The sequence below is a fragment of the Corella eumyota genome, chromosome 6, assembly GCF_963082875.1.
Source record: "Corella eumyota chromosome 6, kaCorEumy4.1, whole genome shotgun sequence".
In the NCBI taxonomy this organism is placed as follows: domain Eukaryota; kingdom Metazoa; phylum Chordata; class Ascidiacea; order Phlebobranchia; family Corellidae; genus Corella; species Corella eumyota.
In genome coordinates, this window is record NC_137495.1 from 10,580,635 (window position 1) to 10,603,554 (window position 22,920).

The 22,920-nt window shown below is 28.2% G+C and overlaps 2 non-coding genes across 2 annotated transcripts; both read right to left on the reverse strand.

The window, feature by feature from the left end:
- Window positions 1-4,363: 4,363 nt before the first annotated feature.
- On the reverse strand, window positions 4,364-4,435 carry Trnae-cuc (transfer RNA glutamic acid (anticodon CUC)). Its single transcript has one exon. It is a non-coding gene; the product is annotated as a tRNA-Glu (tRNA).
- Window positions 4,436-8,849: 4,414 nt separating this feature from the next.
- Trnae-cuc (transfer RNA glutamic acid (anticodon CUC)) lies at window positions 8,850-8,921 on the reverse strand. The gene has a single exon. It is a non-coding gene; the product is annotated as a tRNA-Glu (tRNA).
- Between the last annotated feature and the right edge of the window lie 13,999 nt (window positions 8,922-22,920).

Consider the following 22,920-nt stretch of genomic DNA (forward strand, 5'->3'; position numbering starts at 1 on the left):
GTAAAAAATATTGGTTAAAAATTTAAGTAAAATGTTAAAGTATAAGTAAAAATTGTGTAAAATTTTTTTTTAATTGTTTTGTTATTATTATATTTTAATACTCGTTTGATTACTAAAAAATTAAGATCGGTATTTTGCTTTTAAATTTAGTTTACTTTTCTATTACAATATCAATAAATGCGTGTTCGTTTGTTAAAATTAGGTTTAAATATAATTTTCTTTTCTATTACAATATCAATAAATGCGTGTTCGTTTGTTAAAATTAGGTTTAAATATAAAATAGTTCATATTTAAATTTATAATTTAATTAATAAACCTACTAAATAAATTATATTTATAAAAAAGAATCAAACGATTTCGAACCATATTTTATTTATCAAATAAATCTAGTTATTATGGTTCAAAATCTTAGATTTCGAAACATATTGTTATTGTCAATTTTATTATTTTTATTTTTACTTTTTCGAATTTTGAAATGGAATAACTTTTGATCTTGTATATATTAAGTTCTAAAATTTTAGTATGTTGTTTATAATAATATTGTGTTCCAATCCTCCTATTTTTAAAATTAAAATATTACTAATTACTAGTTGCTTGTTTATTTATTAAAATTTAAAGATTGTTATTAATTCTTCAAATCTTGGTCAATTGTATATCATAATATTAGTAACTCAAAAATGATTTAAAATTTTAATTTTTACCACAAATTACTAATTAATAGGTGTTTGTTTATTAAAATTTAAAGATTGTTATTAATTTTTCAAATCTTGGTCAATTGTATATTATGATATTAGTAACTCAAAAATGAATTGAAATTTTAATTTTTATCACTAATCACTAATTAATAGGTGTTTGTTTATTAAAATTTAAAGAGATTGTTATTAATTCTTTAAATCTTGGTTAATTGTATATCATAATATTAGTAACTTAAAAATGAATTGAAATTTTAATTTTTACCACTAATTACTAATTAATAGGTGTTTGTTTATTAAAATTTAAAGATTGTTATTAATTTTTCAAATCTTGGTCAATTGTATATTATGATATTAGTAATTTAAAAATAAATTAAAATTTTAATTTTTATCACTAATCACTAATTAATAGGTGTTTGTTTATTAAAATTTGAAGATTATTGTTTATTTTTTTAAATTTTGGTTAATTGTATATCATGATATTGGTAACTCAAAATTGAATTAAAATTTTAATTTTTATTACTAATTACCAAGCTATAAGTGTTTGTTTATTAGAATTTAAAAATTGTTATTATTTTTTTCAATCTTGGTCAATCGTATATTATGATATGATTTACATAAAAACGAGTTAAAAAACTAACTTATGTATGTTTATCATATTTAAATGCTTGTTAATTCCATAAAAACTAAAGATTGTTGTTTAAGCGCAGAACAAAGAAAAATTTTTAATTTGTTAGTGTAATAATTAAAAAAAGTACATGTAATATTTGGTTAATTAGTTTAGTTAATATTTTTAATTAGGTAATGTTTGTCTATAAATTTATTTACAATAAAGATTAATTTTAAAAATAATCATATAATTTCGAACCATTTTTTATTTATCAAATAAATCTAGTTATTATTATTATTGTTTTTATTCTTATTTGACCAAATTTTGAAAAACGATAACTTTTGTTCTTTAAAAGTAAAAGTTCTAAGTTTTTAGTATGTTTGTTATTATCCCAACGAATCTCAAACCTCCTGATTACGACATTTAAATGTCACTAATTACTAATTAATATATTTTATCATTAAAATTTAAAGATTAAATTTTCTGAAATTTTAATATGTTGTTGATATTATTATTTTGTATGTTGCTATTTAAAATGAAGATTTAACTCTAGCTAAATATCGTTTAATCATTATTTTAGTTTTTTTATAAAATAACGAATCAGTGTGAGTTTAACGCTTAAATAATTTAAAAGCGTTCTGGTCGCCGTCAAAAATCGTCCTTTTCGCTGTCTATTAAAGTAAAAAATATTGGTTAAAAATTTAAGTAAAATGTTAAAGTATAAGTAAAAATTGTGTAAAATTTTTTTTTAATTGTTTTGTTATTATTATATTTTAATACTCGTTTGATTACTAAAAAATTAAGATCGGTATTTTGCTTTTAAATTTAGTTTACTTTTCTATTACAATATCAATAAATGCGTGTTCGTTTGTTAAAATTAGGTTTAAATATAATTTTCTTTTCTATTACAATATCAATAAATGCGTGTTCGTTTGTTAAAATTAGGTTTAAATATAAAATAGTTCATATTTAAATTTATAATTTAATTAATAAACCTACTAAATAAATTATATTTATAAAAAAGAATCAAACGATTTCGAACCATATTTTATTTATCAAATAAATCTAGTTATTATGGTTCGAAATCTTAGATTTCGAAACATATTGTTATTGTCAATTTTATTATTTTTATTTTTACTTTTTCGAATTTTGAAATGGAATAACTTTTGATCTTGTATATATTAAGTTCTAAAATTTTAGTATGTTGTTTATAATAATATTGTGTTCCAATCCTCCTATTTTTAAAATTAAAATATTACTAATTACTAGTTGCTTGTTTATTTATTAAAATTTAAAGATTGTTATTAATTCTTCAAATCTTGGTCAATTGTATATCATAATATTAGTAACTCAAAAATGATTTAAAATTTTAATTTTTACCACAAATTACCAATTAATAGGTGTTTGTTTATTAAAATTTAAAGATTGTTATTAATTTTTCAAATCTTGGTCAATTGTATATTATGATATTAGTAACTCAAAAATGAATTAAAATTTTAATTTTTATCACTAATCACTAATTAATAGGTGTTTGTTTATTAAAATTTAAAGAGATTGTTATTAATTCTTTAAATCTTGGTTAATTGTATATCATAATATTAGTAACTTAAAAATGAATTGAAATTTTAATTTTTACCACTAATTACTAATTAATAGGTGTTTGTTTATTAAAATTTAAAGATTGTTATTAATTTTTCAAATCTTGGTCAATTGTATATTATGATATTAGTAACTTAAAAATGAATTAAAATTTTAATTTTTATCACTAATTACTAATTAATAGGTGTTTGTTTATTAAAATTTGAAGATTATTGTTTATTTTTTAAATTTTGGTTAATTGTATATCATGATATTGGTAACTCAAAATTGAATTAAAATTTTAATTTTTATTACTAATTACCAAGCTATAAGTGTTTGTTTATTAGAATTTAAAAATTGTTATTATTTTTTTCAATCTTGGTCAATCGTATATTATGATATGATTTACATAAAAACGAGTTAAAAAACTAACTTATGTATGTTTATCATATTTAAATGCTTGTTAATTCCATAAAAACTAAAGATTGTTGTTTAAGCGCAGAACAAAGAAAAATTTTTAATTTGTTAGTGTAATAATTAAAAAAAGTACATGTAATATTTGATTAATTAGTTTAGTTAATATTTTTAATTAGGTAATGTTTGTCTATAAATTTATTTACAATAAAGATTAATTTTAAAAATAATCATATAATTTCGAACCATTTTTTATTTATCAAATAAATCTAGTTATTATTATTATTGTTTTTATTCTTATTTGACCAAATTTTGAAAGACGATAACTTTTGTTCTTTAAAAGTAAAAGTTCTAAGTTTTCAGAATGTTTGTTATTATCTCAACGAATCGCAAACCTCCTATTTACGACATTTAAATGTCACTAATTACTAATTAAAATATTTTATTATTAAAATTTAAAGATTAAATTTTCTGAAATTTTAATATGTTGTTGGTATTATTATTTTGTATGTTGCTATTTAAAATGAAGATTTAACTCTAGCTAAATATCGTTTAATCATTATTTTAGTTTTTTTATAAAATAACGAATCAGTGTGAGTTTAACGCTTGAATAATTTAATAGCGTTCTGATCGCCGTCAAAAATCGTCCTTATCGCTGTCTATTAAAGTAAAAGTCAAAAATGTGTAAAATTATTAATAATTATAAGTCAAAAATGTGTAAAAATTTTTTTTTTATTGTTTTGTTATTATTATATTTTAATACTCGTTTGATTACTAAAAAATTAAGATCGGTATTTTGCTTTTAAATTTAGTTTACTTTTCTATTACAATATCAATGAATGCGTGTTCGTTTGTTAAAATTAGGTTTAAATATAAAAAAGTTTATATTTAAATTTATAATTTAATTAATAAACCTACTAAATAAATTATATTTATAAAAAAGAATCAAACGATTTCGAACCATATTTTATTTATCAAATAAATCTAGTTTCAATTTGTAATCATTTTAAGGTGCTTAAACGATATATGCATCATATTGTCAAAACGCTAGTCAAAATTAAGCAAAGTATTCCTATACCGAGAATCGAACCCGGGCCGCCTGGGTGAGAACCAGGAATCCTAACCCCTAGACCATGTAGGAGATATATTACTATCGTCGAAACCGGCTTAATGTTTATTTAAAAAAACAATCGATATGTTAATATGAAAATATTTGCATAAGCCAAGAACCAAGCTCCCAGTGTGACACGCATAAACTTTCTGTCTTTAATATAAGTTTTGTTAAGAATAGTGCCCGTAATTATATTTTTATTGGCTGTTACCTTACTTGTATACAATTTCTTTAATAAAGGACTACTTTTAATCAACTTTATGGTAAATTGCGTTTTTTTATGTTAAAAATACTATAATATATATTTTTTACTGTTTAAATATAAAACAGCATTTCGTTTTTTTGTATATATATCTTTATCCTCGATGTGGAAAGATCAAATGCGCGACCTAAACTTAAAGTAACATGAGCAACTCCGACCCAGTCTCGAATTGCCTTTAGCAGATTGGAATATTATTAGTTATAATTGCCGTGTAATTATGCTGCTCATTATTGCTATCCCGGCAGGATTTTATACCCTTTATAGCGCTTAACTCGAGGGCGCTGCAGTATGAGAGCAGTGGGGATTGAACCCACGACCTAGTGGCCGTGTAGCAAGTGTTCTTACCACTACACCACGCTGCTGGTATAAACACGTATTTAATAAAACCATATTTAATTTTAGGTTTGCAATTGTTTTAAATTAGATAGACATTTTGAATATTGACTTTATTTTTGGTATAATGTACGAAACCAAATTACCTTTTAAAAGTATTTTTCTTTAATTGCAAAAAGTGCGATTAACATTAATATGGAATAAACTAATCACGCGATCAATACGGAATTAACATTAACTTTAATCGTTATGCAGAAACAATTCTAATTCTTAATGCATCATATTATCAAAACGCACCTCGAAATTGAAAAAAAAATCTTACACTGGGAATCGAACCCGGGCCGCTTGGATAAAAGCCAGGAAACCTAACCCCTATACCATGAAGGAGATGCAATTCGATCGTTGAAACCGGCTTAATATTTATATACTAAAAATTACATGTTTTTTAATTTTGTAAGAAATATTATGGAAAAAAACGTATATAAAAACAACTTAAAACTTGATCTGCCCTAAATAAGACCGACCCTTCTCACACCCAAGTCGACCAACCAAGTGCAACAATTCACTTGCAATAGGTTGAATTTAATATTTTAAATCAAGTGGTTCGTTGGTCTGGGGTTATGATTGTCGCTTTGGGTGCGAGAGGACCGGGTTTAAATCCCGGACGAGCCCAAAGCCTTTTATCAGTTTTTTAAAACTATTTATGCTTAGATTGTCATGTTCATACTTTCCAATGACCTGCTGCATTACAAAGTGTGCTGTAAGCATAAACAGGGTACTCTATCTAAATATGTTGTTAGATTTTGTAAGTCAAATTGCCGAAGAAAATTTTTAATTTTAACCGCAACATACTTACGACATCTTTTCATATAGTGTAACATATTTACAGAAATCTTAAATCTATAAATTTTTTAATATTCATATTTTTTGTAAATTTAATTGTCAGTGTGTTTTGCTTATTAAAATTGAAAAAATTACGTACCGTAAACGTTTTCATTTTATCTGTCATGCTAGGTATCATAGTATATTTTAAATTTACTTACCTCAAATAAAGATTAAAAATCACATTTGTTACCTGTAATTTTGCAGTTTAAATTTAAAAAACGTCATTATGGTTGTTAGGAATATCATCGGTTTAATTTATTTTATAAACAAGATGTGCGCTACTCTGGGACGAACCCAGGATTTCCTGTTTACTAGGCGCTTTACCATTAAGCCATACCGCCTTTGAAAAAAGTCAATATATTAGTTATGTCGTTATAAGTAAATGTATTAAGCAAAATAAATTATTTTATTAATAAACCCTTTTAAAAAATTTCCAAATTAATTTCAATTTGTTATCATTTTAAGGTACTTAAAACGAAAAATGCATCATATTGTCAAAACGCTAGTCAAAATTAAGCAAAGTATTCCTACACCGGGAATCGATCCCGGGCCGCCTGGGTGAGAGGCCGGAATCCTAACCCCTAGACCATGTAGGAGATATATTACTATCGTGGAAACCGGCTTAATATTTATTTAATTAAACAATCGATATGTTAATATGAAAGTATTTGCACAAGCCAAGAACCAAACCAAGCTCCCAGCGTGACACGCATAAACTTTACCACTGATGTTTGATACTGTCTTTAAAATAAGTTCTGTTAAGAATAGTGCGCACACTTTGTAATTATATTTTTATTGGCTGTTACCTTACTTGTATACAATTTCTTTAATGAAGGACAACTTTTAATCAACTTTATGGTAAATTGCGTTTTTTTATGTTAAAAATATTATAATATATATTTTTTACTGTTTAAATATAAAACAGCATTTCGTTTTTTGTATATATATCTTTATCCTCGATGTGGAAAGATCAAATGCGCGACCTAAACTAAAAGTAACATGAGCAACTCCGACCCAGTCTCGAATTGCCTTTAGCAGATTGGAATATTATTAATTATAATTGCCGGGTAATTATGCTGCTCATTATTGCTATCTCGGCAGGAGTTCGTACCCTTTATAGCGCTTTACACAAGGGCGCTGCAGTATGAAAGCAGTGGGGATTGAACCCACGACCTAGTGGTAGCCTAGCAAGTGTTCTTACAACTACACCACGCTGCTGGTATAAACACGTATTCAATGAAACCATATTTAATTTAAAATTTTAGGTTTGCAATTGTTTAAAATTAGATAGACATCTTGGATATTGACTTTATTTTGGGTAAAATGTCCGAAACCAAATTTTCATTTAAAACTATTTATTTCTTTTATTGCAAAAAGTGCGTTTAACATTAATATGGGATAAAATATTCGCGCGATTAATACGGAATTACATTAACTTTAATCGTTATGCAGAAACAATTCTAATTCTTTATGCATCGTATTATCAGAACGCACCTCGAAATTGAAATAAAATCCTTCACCGGAAATCGAACCCGGGCCGCTTGGATGAAAGTCGAGAATCCTGACCCCTAGACTATAAAGAAGATTTAATTCGATCGTTATAACCGGCTTAATATTTATATACTAAATAACACATGTTTTTTAATTTTGTAAGAAGTATTATGAAAAAAACGTAAATAAAAACAACTAAAAACTTGGTCGGCCCCAAATAAGGCCAAAACTTCACACACCCAAGTCGACCAACCAAGTGCAACAATTCACTTGCAATAGGTTGAATTTAATATTTTAAAACAAGCGGCTCGTTGGTCTAGGGGTATGATTCTCGCTTTGGGTGCGAGAGGTCCCGGATTTAAATCTCGGACGAGGCCAAAGCCTTTTATACGATTTTTAAAACTTTTTATGCTTAGATTGTCATGTTCATACTTTTCAATGGCCTGTTGCATTACAAAGTGTGCCGTATGCCTAAATAGCGTACTCTTTCTAGATATGTATTTAGATTTTGTAAGTTAAATTGCCAAAGAAAATTTTTAATTTAACCGCAACGTACTTACGACATCTTTTTCGACAAATAGTCAAACGTATGGATAGAAATTTTAAATACATAAATTCTTTATCTGAATTTTAATATTCATATTTTTTGTATATTTAATTGTCAGAGTGTTTTGCTTATTAAAATTTAAAAAAAAATTACGTACCGAAAACGTTTTTATTTGATCTGTCATGCTAGGTATCATAGTATATTTTAAATTAACTTACCTCAAATAAATATAAAAAAATCACATTTGTTACCTGTATTTTTTCAGTTTAAATTTAAAAAACGTCATTATGGTTGTTAAAAATAATATTGGTTTAATTTATTATATAAACAGGATGTAGCTTGCAAGCCCGCAAAAATATATAAAAAAGCTATAAACCAAATATAACGATTTACCATAACCAATTTAAAATTAAAAACTTACAATGTTTAGTTTATAAATTAAACATGGTACCCTTTGTAACAAAGAAAAAACCATACTACCAGATCTAGGATAGACCAACGAGCCGCATGATAGTAAGTATCTTTGTTTACTAAATATCGTTATACAGTACCTTAATTTCATGATCAGTTAAAATAAGTATACTGTAACGAAAGTAAGTAATAACCGATTGTGTCAAAATATAATTAAAATAAACTAAGAGGCGGCTATGGTAGCTCTTATGGTTAAGCCGTGAAAAAAAACAGGCGGGGATCGAACCCAAGATCTCCTGTTTATTATGCGCTTTACCACTAAGCCATACCGCTTTTGAAGAAAGTCAATGTATTAGTTATATCGTTATAAGTAAATGTATTTAACAAAATAAAATATCTTAATACTTAAACCTTTTTTCAAAATCCCAAATTTATTTCAATTTGTTATCAGTTTAAGGTAATTAAACGATTTATGCATCATATTGTCAAAACGCCAGGCAAAATTGAGCAAAGTATTTCTACACCGGGAATCGAACCCGGGCCGCCTGGGTGAGAGCCAAGAATCCTAACCCCTAGACCATGTAGGAGATATATTAGTATCGTTAAAACCGGCTTAATGTTTATTTAATTAAACAATCGATATGTTAATATGAAAATAAAAAAAAAGTTATACAAATATAGTATATTAAAGCTAAAAGATAACCACTTTGGTTAATAGAAGAATTATACGAGTTGTTAAAAGGTACCGAAAAGAATAGTGGCATGATTGAAGGATCATTTTTTCTAACAGTCACATTGCAGAGGCGAAAAGATGCATAAATAACAATTGCTGACAAGGTGATATACAAAAAGTTGAACTACAAGTATTTTTTTTACTTCTTAATTTTTAATATTGTTTAAATACGTATTGAAATTGTTATAAATGTACAGGTAAATTCTGTAAATCTTTCGGAGGTGGCCCTAAAAGAGCATCTGAATCTTCTAAAATGAATTACAGGGTTGTCGCAATAATAGGCAAAGAAGTTGTTGATAAAATTCCTGGGGCTGCAAGGAAGGATACTTTATACAGTTGAGTAAAGCACTTACAGTGTGTGTGTTTACAATTTTCAATGTGGACATTTGATAAAACTATTCAGATTGTGGATAAATTTCGAGCCTTAAGCTCTTTCTTTTAACATTTTTAGTAAAATTTATATATTTATGTTACAGTGATATTATCAACAAGCAACCCCATCATTTGTTATCGACGATGATTAAAGTGTTTATAAATTTAGTGCGGTAAACCCTGCACCAAGTGTTGTTTAAAGAACAATAGATTAGAAAAAACTAAGTTTAATCTTAGAACAAAATCAATCTTCCACTTCTCCTGTTATTTCATTTCGGAAGTACAAATCCCCGAAAAAAATCTATCTTAAAAAGCAAAGAGGGTCTTAGTCTTTCCAAGACACGAAAGACAAAGTGCAAATTCAGCAAAACATTTTATTAACATAAGAAGACCTTGCGCAATCACAATGAAAATTAGAAAAAAAGTTGTGTTTTTTTTTCACAAAATAATAAAAAGGTGAATTAATTAATACATGTTTGTTCAAAATTAGCAGCTACCAATTTACGCAGACGAGTTTCCTTATTTTTGGTTTTATTACCTTTATTTGTTGGCGATTTATGTAATTTTAGCCAGTGCATCATAGACTTCACCAGCTTGATATCTTACAACCTATACACTGTCTATCCTACACTCCCATAGGGTTCCACTGAATGGTTTAACCAACAAACCTGTAACATGGGTTCTAAAGACAGACCAAGGACGGCATTGTGAAACTTGTTAAGTTAAATTTAACGATTTCGCTAATGCGTCAAAATTTAGCGAGCTATCTCGCTCGTTAACTAAATCGGTTTTACAAAACCACCTAGTTCGTTAAAAATGAGGGAGTGCAAAAGAAAAGATTTTGAGCTACGCAAAGTGACGTTTCTTACGTTTTCAAGTGACGTTTTAAGTTTCGTATTGCCGCTCCAGTGTTTTGTGGAAGCAGAGAAAAACAAATTCTTTGTAGTATCCCAAAAAACGAAATTGCTTCGGTACAACTTTTTGTCACATCTTCTAGTTAAAGATTATAATTGTGGCACACACATGGTGTGTGAAATGCTTTTACATTTTCCTTAAGAAGCCTTGCCTGTGTAGAAAAGCGCTTATCATCTCCATCACTTACAATGCCAAGGCTTTCCTAGCCTCAAACCAGACTTGATGCCGGTTCACACCGAACGACGAGAAAACCGTATGACCTGTTGGCCTTGAACAATAAAATACAGCGTTGGCCACTGGGGTATTAAAAACAGAACAATATCAACCAGAATCAACTGATATTGATTCAACAAACAAAAGAAATACGTGAGAAACCCCTTTTCACGGGGGCAATAATAACTTTCGTTCGGCGAACCAAAACAGTGCAAACTCGCTACCATCCCGTGCGGTTTAACCACCGTACAAAAAACATATGAATATGAAAAAACTCATAGAGACTGTATTTATGTATATTTAAATATATACAGGTTATAAATGCAAATTGGATATATTTAACAATTTATGTGCATATATATATAAAAGCAATTAGAATAATTTAAAATAAATTAACTGGAATTTATTTTTAGGTTGAAAAGATTAAAAAGATTTTTAGGTTAAAAATATTTAATTTAAAAAAAAATGAACTGTACATTCAACCAATATGGGGGAGGGGAATGGAGGTAAGAAACAAATTTTAATATTTTATTTAGCTTGTTAAAATACCTTATTAAAAAAAGGAATAGTAATCCATTTATTTATATTACACATTTTTTTTAATCAAATTACAAAAATTTTAGTGGGCAAGGTGATGGAGGAAGGGAAAACGGGTTTGGCGAGAAGAGGAGGGAGAATGGAAGGATAAGGGCTGGGGAAAAAGAGGAAAAGGTCGGGTGGGTGGAAAAAAAGGGAAGAGAAGATAAAAAAATTAGGGTAACTGCAAATATTATATTTAAATATTTCATTAATGTAACAATTAAATAAACAATTTAGAAAAGAAAACATGAAAAAAAAGAAGAAAGTGAGGAGGAGAGGTAACTTAGACCTAAATTAACAAGTTTACAATTAGAAAGTCTAGTTTTTTTATCGGGTTGGAAGTTTAGCCTTATTTTTTTAGAATTTATAGTTTAGCATTATATCATTAAATGAGAATTTAGGACCAGATTATTAAAAATAATTTATCACCAGATTATTAAAAATAATTTGATAAAAATATTTATTAAAAAAGAAAAGTGGAGTCAAAGAGGAGGAGAGTAGAGAGGGAGGAAAGAAGGGAGAAGGAGAGGTAAATAGTTCAATATCCCTTCATAGTTTGTTTCGTTTACTTATTATATATAACTAATTATTTGTAATGTTGCTTTTAAGAAATGCTGAAGAATTAAAGAAAAAGGTGATCAAAGTTTTAATTTTTTTCATTAGTTCGTTTTATATATTGATTTTTTGTTGATATGTAATTTTATTTTTTTTTAAACTATCTAATTACATTAATGTCTCAAATAAACATGATGCTAATTTTATGTTTTAATTAATTTAAAATATTTTTACTGCTTTTTATATCTGAAAAATGGTTATTAGTAAATGGTCAACTAAACTTTAATCCAGTTTGCTAACCATAAATGAAAGAAAAGTATTATGTACTATACTGCTTTTTATTGAATATGAAATTTTTTTTAGAAGGAAGTCGCCTAAACAAAATAACAAACAGAACATTTTTATTTTATGCAAGATATAGGCTACATTAGTAGCGAGTTTGAAACGAGTTCAACGCGTTGCATAATCAAAAGAGAATTATTTGTGACGAAATATGTGCTGATTTCTTGGAGAAATAATAAACTCAAATGAAAAAATATTACCTAAACTAATAATACAAATATTACGTATACCTTTTTTTAATTATTAGACTAAAAAATTTAAAAAAATTATTTATTTTGCGCTTTAATAACAATCCCTAAATTTTATTAAATAAACAAGCTATTAAATATGATAAACATACAAAAAAATGTTTAACTTGTTTTTATTTAACTGATATCATAATATACAATTGACCAAGATTTAAAAAAAATAAAAACAACCTTTGAATTTTAATAAAAAAATACCTATTTCATGGTAATTAGTGATAAAAATTAAAATTTTAATTTATTTTTGAGTTATCAATACCATGATATACAATTGACCAAGATTTAATAAAATAATAACAACCTTTAAACTTTAATAAAAAAACACATATTACTTGGTAATTAGTGATAAAAATGTATAATTTTTGGGGATACAGTTTAGTGGCGAAGTTGACACGAAATCGCGCGAGCGAAATTCGTGTTCACTGCAGCATCTGTTTAAAATAAATTAGGTTTTGATTGAGGAAAAGCGCTTAGCATCTCCATCAATTCCAATGCCAAGGCTTTCCTAGCCTTAAACCAGGCTTGATGCCTGTTCACACCGAACGACGAGAAAACCGTATGACCTGTTGGTGGCCTTGGACAATAAAATACAGCGTTGGCCACTGGGGTACCAAAAACAGAACATTGTTAACCAGAATCAACTGATATTGATTTAAAAAACAAAAGAAATACGTAAGAATCCCATTTTCACAGGCGCAATAATAACTTTCGTTCGGCGAACCGAAACAGTGCAAACTCGCTACCATCCCGTGCGGTTTAAACACCGTACAAAAGACTTATTGATATGAAAAAAACTCATAGAGACTTTATTTATGTATATTTAAATATATACAGGTTATAAAGGGGACAAACAAATTAACCCCTTTATTCAAGGACAAGTCTAACGCCCATAAGGCAGTTAGACGCTCTAAATTTATTCGTTATTATATTGAACATGGTCCAATTGTAAATTTTTAGCGTGCCCTTGTAAAACATTGTCGCTATTTGTTATGTAGAGCCAGTGAAAGCTGTGCCTAATTTCCTGTTCAGTCGTACTGTATTATTCTATAAATTTCATAGAAAAATGGTTAATAGTGTAACCCTTTTGATGTAAAAATGTGGATTGACAGTTGTCCGTTTTTGTTTTTTTCCTGCGCGATTTTATTTTCTGACAGTTAGTATATTTTTTTGGTTCCTAAAACACACACCTATTTTTACTTTGCCAAGTTTTAATTTAGAATTAGTTAACAGTTAAATACCATTATAAAGGATGTAGTCGATATACGAAAGACGTTTTTTTTGTGTGTAATGTACTCGTAATTATGTTTATCGCTATGTATGTAACCTAGAAACCAGATTTTTGTAGTGTGTACGTGTAATACCGTTGTGTATATGTGTAATGTAACTTTCGGGATAATTATGTGATGAACGTGCTTGATTAATAAATAGACGTTGTCTGTAGATTCGGTTTGATATTTTTGACCATTTCTAACGGGTCTTAAACCCTATTTTAGACATTAGAGACTTTTACTTTATACGTTATTGCCATATTATTTGGATAAGAGCACCCTTAGGAGTCGATACTTTTTATGATTAGATTTTTCTTGACCTCAGTCCCTACAGTAATTAGTGATAAAAATGTATAATTTTTGGGGATAAAGTTTAGTGGCAAAGTTGACACGAAATCGCGCGAGCAAAATTCGTGTTCACTGCAGCATCTGTTTAAAATAAATTAGGTTTTGATTGAGGATCGAAAATATTTTTTTGTTTACTCCACAAAAAGAGTATTTTTTTATCGTTAGATTCCAAGTCATTGGTAAACATGTTACTAATAGCATGCTTTCTCTCCCAGTCAAACATTTTGAGTTGGCATTAGCCCGGCCCATGCTAGGCATTTGTATTTATCTATGCCAGGCTCTAGTGTGGCATTTGGTCGGGTTCCCGACCATCGCATTACCTGCTATAAGCCAGACATGGGCCATACTCGGCAGTTCAGGTATAGTGCAACCATTGCACGTTCGAGTATTAGCCATGGATAACCCATACTCGGCGGTTCGGGTATAATTCGACCATCACACGTTCGAGTATTAGCCATGCATGGGCCATACTTTATGCTACAGAGGATATTCTTATATATATTTCAAATTCTAAGCAAGGACGTGGGACTGGTTGTATTGCCATATCGTTAAAATGCACATAAGGGAATTTAGATGATTGTCGAGGGTCCGGAAAAATTGTTTTGGACGAAAACAAATTTCATTCAATTACACCTCATAATCATGAGTCAGAACTTTATGCAACTTTATGCAATATTATGGTATGAACTCTCTAACTCCTGCTGAGCCAGTACTTTGTGGGAACAAAGACTTTGTTTTCGATTCAAAACATGTTCGCATTTGAACTTAATCTGTCATTGGAGTTAGTTTATCCAAGGTCATATAGTACGTGGACTTAGCAAAGTTCATTTATTAGTCAAGGGTCAAAAACAATTACAACTTAAACAATCAATTGCAGCTCTTGTTTCAAAACGGCACGACTTTAAATATTTATATCGCGAAATCGTATTAACCTAATCTTACGCACGGCTGTGTAGTTCTTCAGGAGCGCAAACAGGCCCAATACTTCTTTATTTTTTGGTTACAAATTGTAATGTCCACATCACAACTAGTGATTGAAGAGCCGCAAACTAGAGGAAGAGTCGTTATCCACAACACGACATTTTTTTGGTTACAAATCGTAACGTCCACATCACAACCAGTGATTGAAGAGCCGCCAACTAGCGAAAGAGTTGTTTTAATAACACGACGCTACAACGATTAAAACCTTTGTTTTTCTTTTCAGAAGACATTTTTCTTGCATGAAAAAAAACGCCTTTTGTCTCAATCGCTTTAATATTATCTTCATATTTCCAGCCTTAGCAACAACGGCTTTGTGCCGATCAACATCTCTTTTAATATTCAAATTGTATTCTTTTATATTTTCAAACACACACATTTAACACAAACAACCAATAACAATGCTCACACCTGGGCCAAATTCAACATGGTAAAATTTACGGTAAATAGCTTCAAAATATGGATATGGTAAATATACAATCAGTAAATGTATTTTTTTTCAAAATTTAAGCTTATAATTCCTTTATATACAGTTTTTTTTACAAACCTTATCAAGACCATAAAACTTTAATTTTTATCTTTTACAGTAACCAGATAAATTTCTTTTAACTGAAACATGGCCAGACGCGTCATCAATATAAAAATGTAATGTTAGTTTTTATTTAGTATTTCAGTGTAATCAAGTAATTCAGTGTAATCAAGTACTTGTTTTGTATTATTTGTATCCACAATATAACTTGCAATTTATCAGTTTATAGTTTGTTATTATCAAGTTAAATTAACCAGAAAGCATAGGTGTAAATGGAGTTAAACCGAGTCTTAAACTTCAAACAATTCAATAATCAAATAGTCAGGTTTAGCATAGACTTTAGCAATAAAGGCTATGATAGAATCTGCAGTTACCCAAATAACTGCAGTTACCCCAAATGATAACAACTCAAAACAATTAAATTATTATTACATTTACTGAGATGTAATATTGCTTGTAAGTTTTATTAACAATGTTAGTATTTAACCTATGTACAATATTTTTTGTTAATTTATTTACTTTAAATTAAATACAATTTAAGCAGAAGCACAACACCCGCCAAAAAATGCTAAAAACAACAGCAACAAAAAAACAATTAAAGGTTGTGTCCGAATAGAAAATGGGGCGAAAATGAGAAGGCGCGCCCAAAAAGTGGATGCCCGCAGCATTATCTCTGCCGCAAAGTATAATTTAGGGTCTAATGCAGGAAGTCGAGTTAACGTTAACCTGAATTAAAATCGCGAGTTAAATTTTTTTGTTATGCAGAAAGTAGAGTTAAGCTAATCTGAGGTTAAATCACGAGTTAAGTCACAACTTTTTTTAGAAAAGTCAGTTTAGATTTGCGCGTCAGAAAGTCGGACGTCGTTTATAAGTGTAATTGTTATTTTTTTTTTTCGGTTAACTTAGTTTTAAAAGTTACAAAAATGTTAATTAGTTAACGAAAGAATAATAAAAAACAAAAAGACAAGTAGTTTTATGCGTTAAGCTTATGTTGCCTGCGGATTGGCAGACGGCGGTTACAAAACGTTAGGCCGACAAATGCGCTTTTTAGGCTTAAATAAGGTCAGCTTTAAAACAGTTTTTTTTTTGCTTTCAAAATTAATAGTTTAACATTTTTGTAATTTAGTGAAATATAAATAGAATCCTTTGGTAAAATTTAAGTAATTTAAAAAAAAATGGAAGTTATTCTTTTTCTTGATCAACTGCCTTGTAAAGAAGCACGGAGACAACCAATGATTTCGATAATGTGTCCAATTCCAATTAAAAATAATCCATTCACTGTTTTAGATGAAACTCAATTTAAAGCAAGATATCGATTTTTAAAAGTAGTAGTACATAATCTTTTTTCTATCATTTTTTCGATGGTGCAAGTCAGAGCACACGCAGTTCCCCCTATTATACAACTTTTAATAACCCTTCCGCTTTTATGCAACCGGGCATTTTCAAAGAAGTGGTGGGGATCTTCTTGAATACCACTAGTCCACTGCCTGCAGAATAATTTACAGAATAATCAAAATCATAGCTGCAAAACATAAATATTTTATAAAGTTTCCTTTAAACTTAACTGAAGTTTCACTCAATTACTGGTATTGTTGGTGCGATTGACTGCACACACATTCCCATAGTTTCACCTGGTGGGGACCAAGCTAAACTCTTTCGAAATACAAAAAGTTATTTTTCTGTTAATGTTCAGTATATGTGTGATGCTGAACTATTAATACCTAACATTGTAGCAAATTGGCCTGGATCAACCCATGATAGCAGAATTTTTGATAATAGCAAACTTTCTGTAATGTTTGATACCAACATGATGGAAGGAATTTTACTTCGAGATGGGAGATATTCATGCCGAAAATATCTTTTAACTCCACTTGCTAACCCAATCACAGCAGCTAAGCAAAAATACAACCGCTTTCACATCGAAGCGTGATTGAGCGATGTTTAGGTGTGATGAAACAAAGATTTCGCTCCCTCCAAATCCCACTTCGTACTAAATTGCAAAATTCTTTTGCCATTTTTGTTGCTTGCATCCATAATTTTGCAATCCAACATAACGACATCATATTACCTTCTATTACTTGTTCTGAAAAACCTTCTATTGAATCTATTCCAGCTACAGGTGGTGGTAATTATTTTCGACAACACATATCACAATTTTTTTTTCATAAATATTTTTTTTGTGTTTTCTTTTTTACATATATTTGTGTATATATAACATATTTGTGTATATATATGTGTATATAGTTCAGTTTTTTAATTTTTTAAAAAATTTTATAACTGTATTTATAATTTTTAATAAAACTGTATGTACTGTGTAAAACTATATTTATTTATTTAATTTTTCTTTGTAGTAATTTGTTATTAGAATTTTATCTTTACAATTCATACTAATAATTTGTTGTTATATAGTATATATATATATTATCGTTTTTTATAAGAAATAAAAATAAAACAGGTTTAAATTTGTGGTAAAATATATTAAGAAAAAACATTAAATAATATTTACAAGGTAAAAAACAGAAATAAAATTAAAATAATATTTACTTACTTATTTAACAATTTCGTTTTTAAGGCGTAGTTTTTCATTTGGTGTTTAACTTCCTGTTCCCATTCCTTTCGTTTTACTTTTGAAGCAAAGAAAGGCGTAATTCTACTTCCGATTTGGCCGTTCTTGAATTTGAAACAATTTTTGTTGTACCTATTGCAATTTTTTAACATTGAAAAACAATTTATAAAAAAATAGATATATTTTAAGAAAAAAAATCACCTTGAGCAAAAAAAACGTCATCCAAAACAGGGAAAGTTTCGGACGAAAACGCCGACGCATCGTCGTCGAACAAATTTCTTAACGGAACCATTTGAGATGGTATTATTGCTAAAAATAACAAGTTTTTAGTAAAGTAGTATCAACGCATTTTGATACGAAATATTTACCCGAGACTTGATCCGACATTGTTTCAAGCGCAAGGGATGGTTTCCCTCCTCCGGTCTTAAAAATTTCCCTTCGTTGGAACTTTACATCCTCTTTGTTTTTTTTAATGTTTTTCCACAATTGCTAAATTTGAGCCGAATTTCTTGTAAGTTTTGTGTTCAAAGCATTATAAGGATTTGTAATTTCATCCCAGGTATGTTTTTTTTGTAACGGTTATAGAATCGTTATTTTACATTCTACGATGTTAATGAACTTATTTGTATCTTCGTTTAAAATATTTATGAGTAGTTGCATGTCATTCAAATTTTTTTCCCGTTTTTTTTAGTTACTAATTTCATTTTGTTTTAATTATTTAAAAAAATTTGGTACACAGTTTTTTTGTTAACACAATTGTAACCATAGAGATACTAATATATACGCTAGAGTGGGCATCACAACAATTTTGTGTCAAAAATTGAAGACCGATTTGCCATACTAGCCAGAGTTGCCAAAAAATTTTAACAATTATTATTATTTTTTGTTAAATAAAGTAAAAGCATTTTATTTTGTTTATAAAAAATATACTGTTTCTAAATTAAATTGTTTTAAATTAAAGTATGTTTTAAAAGTATTAATATTTAAGAGGATTTGGCCTTGTCGACTGGTCATTAAAATAAATAAATGAAAAATCTTACCAAACCCAAAAACCCTCTTAACAAACTATTTTTAGAAAAGTTTTCTAAATGTTCATATCAAACTCTATTTGTTTCGTTTTATAATACATTTTAGCCTCCTGGCTGCCTGTCAACTCTACTAGTAATATTATGTGCAACAGAATGGTGGTGGCAGACACAAATCAGTAAAATCAGTCAATCAATAATAAAAGGTTAGTCTAAATTTAAATTTTTTATAGTATATTAAGGTATAAAAGTATATGCGAAATGGTATACAAAAAAGGAATAATAAAATTAATATATATATATAAGTTGTATAAAAAATTGCAAAATGGTATACAAAAAAAGCAACAATAAATTAATATATATAAACAAATTTAAAATATTTACAAACAAATAAAGAATGGTATTCATAAAGTATACAAAAAAAGCAACGATAAAAAAATATATATAAACGAATTTTAAAATATTTACAAACAAATACGAATTGGTATACATAAAGTATACAAAAAAAGGAACAATAAATTAATATATATAAATGAATATACTAAAAAATTTACAAACAAATACGGAATGGTATTCATAAAGTGTACAAAAAAAAGCAACAATAAATTAATATATATAAATGAATATACAAAAAAATTTACAAACAAATACGGAATGGTATTCATAAAGTGTACAAAAAAAAGCAACAATAAATTAATATATATAAACAAATTTAAAATATTTACAAACAAATAAAGAATGGTATTCATAAAGTATACAAAAAAAGCAACGATAAAAAAATATATATAAACGAATTTTAAAATATTTACAAACAAATACGAATTGGTATACATAAAGTGTACAAAAAAAGCAACAATAAATTAATATATTTAAATAAATATACAAAAAACTTTATAAATAAAAACGGAATGGTATACATAAAGTATACAAAAAAGCAACAATATCAATATATATAAATGTATTTAAAAAAAATTTACAAATAAATACAGGATAGTATACACAAAATATACATAAAAAACAGTAAAAATATACAAATGGATACAAAAAGGTAAACACAATGTTTACCAAAAATATAAAAATGAAAACAGGAATAAATTAACGCAAGGTATATACTTAAAAAAATTACAAATAAATACAGAATGGTATACACAAGGTACCTGAAATAAATATTTTAATATAGGTATTTGATAAAACAATAAAATAAAAAGGTGAATAAGAGCTGCACCTGAGCTAAGATACCTAAAAAGTGTATTTTACTATCTATTGGCTTTTAAATAGTACTACTTTATTAGGCTTTTGCCTAACATTTAAATATTGTAGAACAATTTGCCTAGTAAGCTCAATGGGATGATTGTTTTGGCAATCATGATCATGTAGTTGATTAAAGCTGGACTGGTTTCTTAAATTTTGCAATACATTGCTTAAGATATATATTTGCAGGTTATTTCTTACACTAGGTTTGTGCCCATTAGCCTGGAGGTGGCGACGAAAAATTTGCTCAGTTGTGTATCCAATTTTTAAAAAATCAGGAGAGGAGTAAGTGAGTCCTCCATTGTCTTTTATTTTAATTAAAATAAACCTAACAAATTCCGGTTGTTCACTTGTGTAGAAGGCATTTACACAACAGTTGCATATTAGAGGTTTTATTAAATTTTTTGCAACAAATCCAGATATGTATGCAGAAATTGATTCTACCATGCTGGAAAGTTGTTCGATTGAGGCTAGAGAGTAATCAGTAATCATTTTTTAACCTATCTCAACTGAGTTAGTTGTATTTGCAAAGTTCCAAAAAATCTTTTGAGAGTTTGTAGGTAAGAAAATATTTTAGTAAACATTTTTCCTCAATATATTCTTTATAAATCAATAAAATATTTTTAATTGCTAATATATAGCCAATTACAGTGATTTTTCTTGTGCTGTATAAAGGTGTGTTGTTTTTATTCTTCAAGCTAATTAAAACATTTTTGGTTTCCTGTAGAAAAGGTAACCAGCAACATTTGTTCCTGGGTTTCAATGGGGCTTTATATCCCTTTCCGAAAGGATTTTTAGAGTTAAAAGTATCAAAAAGCCGGTCAATAATAGTTACAAATTGTATAGTTTCTTCGCATCCCTTAAACTCTTCATATCCCAATTCCAATAAGCAGGTTAATGCTTTTGCTACAGAAGAGCTAAAAGTTTGTACGGCCAAGTTTACTTTCATTTTTTGTGTTGCAAATTCAATATGATTTTTATAAAGTTTGTTTGCTAATCTGAGCCCTTCCATGTTTTGAAGGTTGTGCAATTTATTGATTAGGTCCCACTTTATTATTCCTTTTGGAGTTTTAATAATAACTCTCTGTGATGGAAAATGTTAGAAAAACACCTAAGCTCCCCAGCATACTTTGGTAGCAACCAAATCCGTCACAAGTAAGTGAAACCACCTTTACATTATTTATGAATAAACATTTTAATGTAGTTTTAACCAGATTTGCTAAAACTAGACCAGACAAACCATCCGTAAAATAGTATGCAACAGGCACCTTAAAATTTCCATTAAGTGGAACAAGCATGAACACTAAAGCATTTTTTGCTATTCCTTTTGTTTCACTTTCAACATTATCACCCAGGTCAACAAAGCCAATGTTTTTATTTCCATCCCACTCAATTTTTTTTTACAGACATCTCATCCAAAACCAAATTAAAAAGTAATTTATAATTTAGGTTGGATTGCTTATGGGTAATTGAAGCTATAGCTTCTGTAGTAATGCCTGGAAGACCTTTTATGGTGCTTAAGTTAGATGACGTCTGATGTAAAAATATGCTTCAGGCGAACATGTATAAAGGGTGGTAGCAATTTTTTTAAGAATTGGGGTGTAAATTACTTTATTATTATTTTTTTTACAAAGGTCACGGGATTGATTTAAGTTGGAGAGCAGGCTGAACGGAGGTAGTATTCGGGTTACGAGTTTGTGAACGTTTTGTATGTTTATCTTTTTGCTATAATAAACTTTAAATTATAATACGGCTTATGATACGAAAGAATAAAAGACTCGAACGTTACATTGGAGGCCCTGCCGAGATTGTGTAGAATATTAAATTAAAATGTATTGTGCAACTTCAAGTGAAATTGGCGCACCTGAAGAATACTATAATGGAAATGAAAGCATTAGCCGATGCGAAGATTAAGAATAAATTAAAAAGAAAATTGAAATTAAAGTCATGGTTAAAGTGATGAATACCTTTGAAAATATGAAGAAACAGTTTGAAAAATTACAGGAAGATTTACAGCTGTTCAAGGAATGGAAAAATGAACAAGAAAGTGTAAAAAATAAAAATGAAGTAGAGCTTTCTTTGTTAAAGACCACAATGTCACTATCAATTAATGATTTAAGGACAGAAGTTTTAAAATTAATTAAATCAAATGCTGTTGGTAATGAAACCCGGAAGAAAAAAGAAATGATCAAAACAGAAATGAAAAATAATCCGAAAATAGTGCACATACGAAGAATAATTGCAATGCCACAAAAAATTCCCCTGCAGACGCCAAGCTTAATTCGTAAAGAACAAAATCTGGATAAAGATATAAAAAGCATTGTTTATTGGAAGAATACCGGTTTAAAACGACCAAGTTTAAACCGCTTATTCCTATTATCAACAATGGGACAGCCTTACACTGCAGGATGGTATATTATATAGAAGATGGATTTCACCCTACAATCAATCTGAAACTTATCAATTGATTGTCCCACGATCCCTTCAACAATCTGCATTAGACTTTACCATTAAAAATTATCACACGCCTAAAGTGGCGCTAAAACATCTGCACAGAAGGTACTACTGGTATTTTAGTAGGTCTGACGTGCTTAAATTGTTAAGAGCAGAAAATTTTACTGTGGAAGAAGAAAAAATTAATTTTAATCACAACGTGAACTCATACAA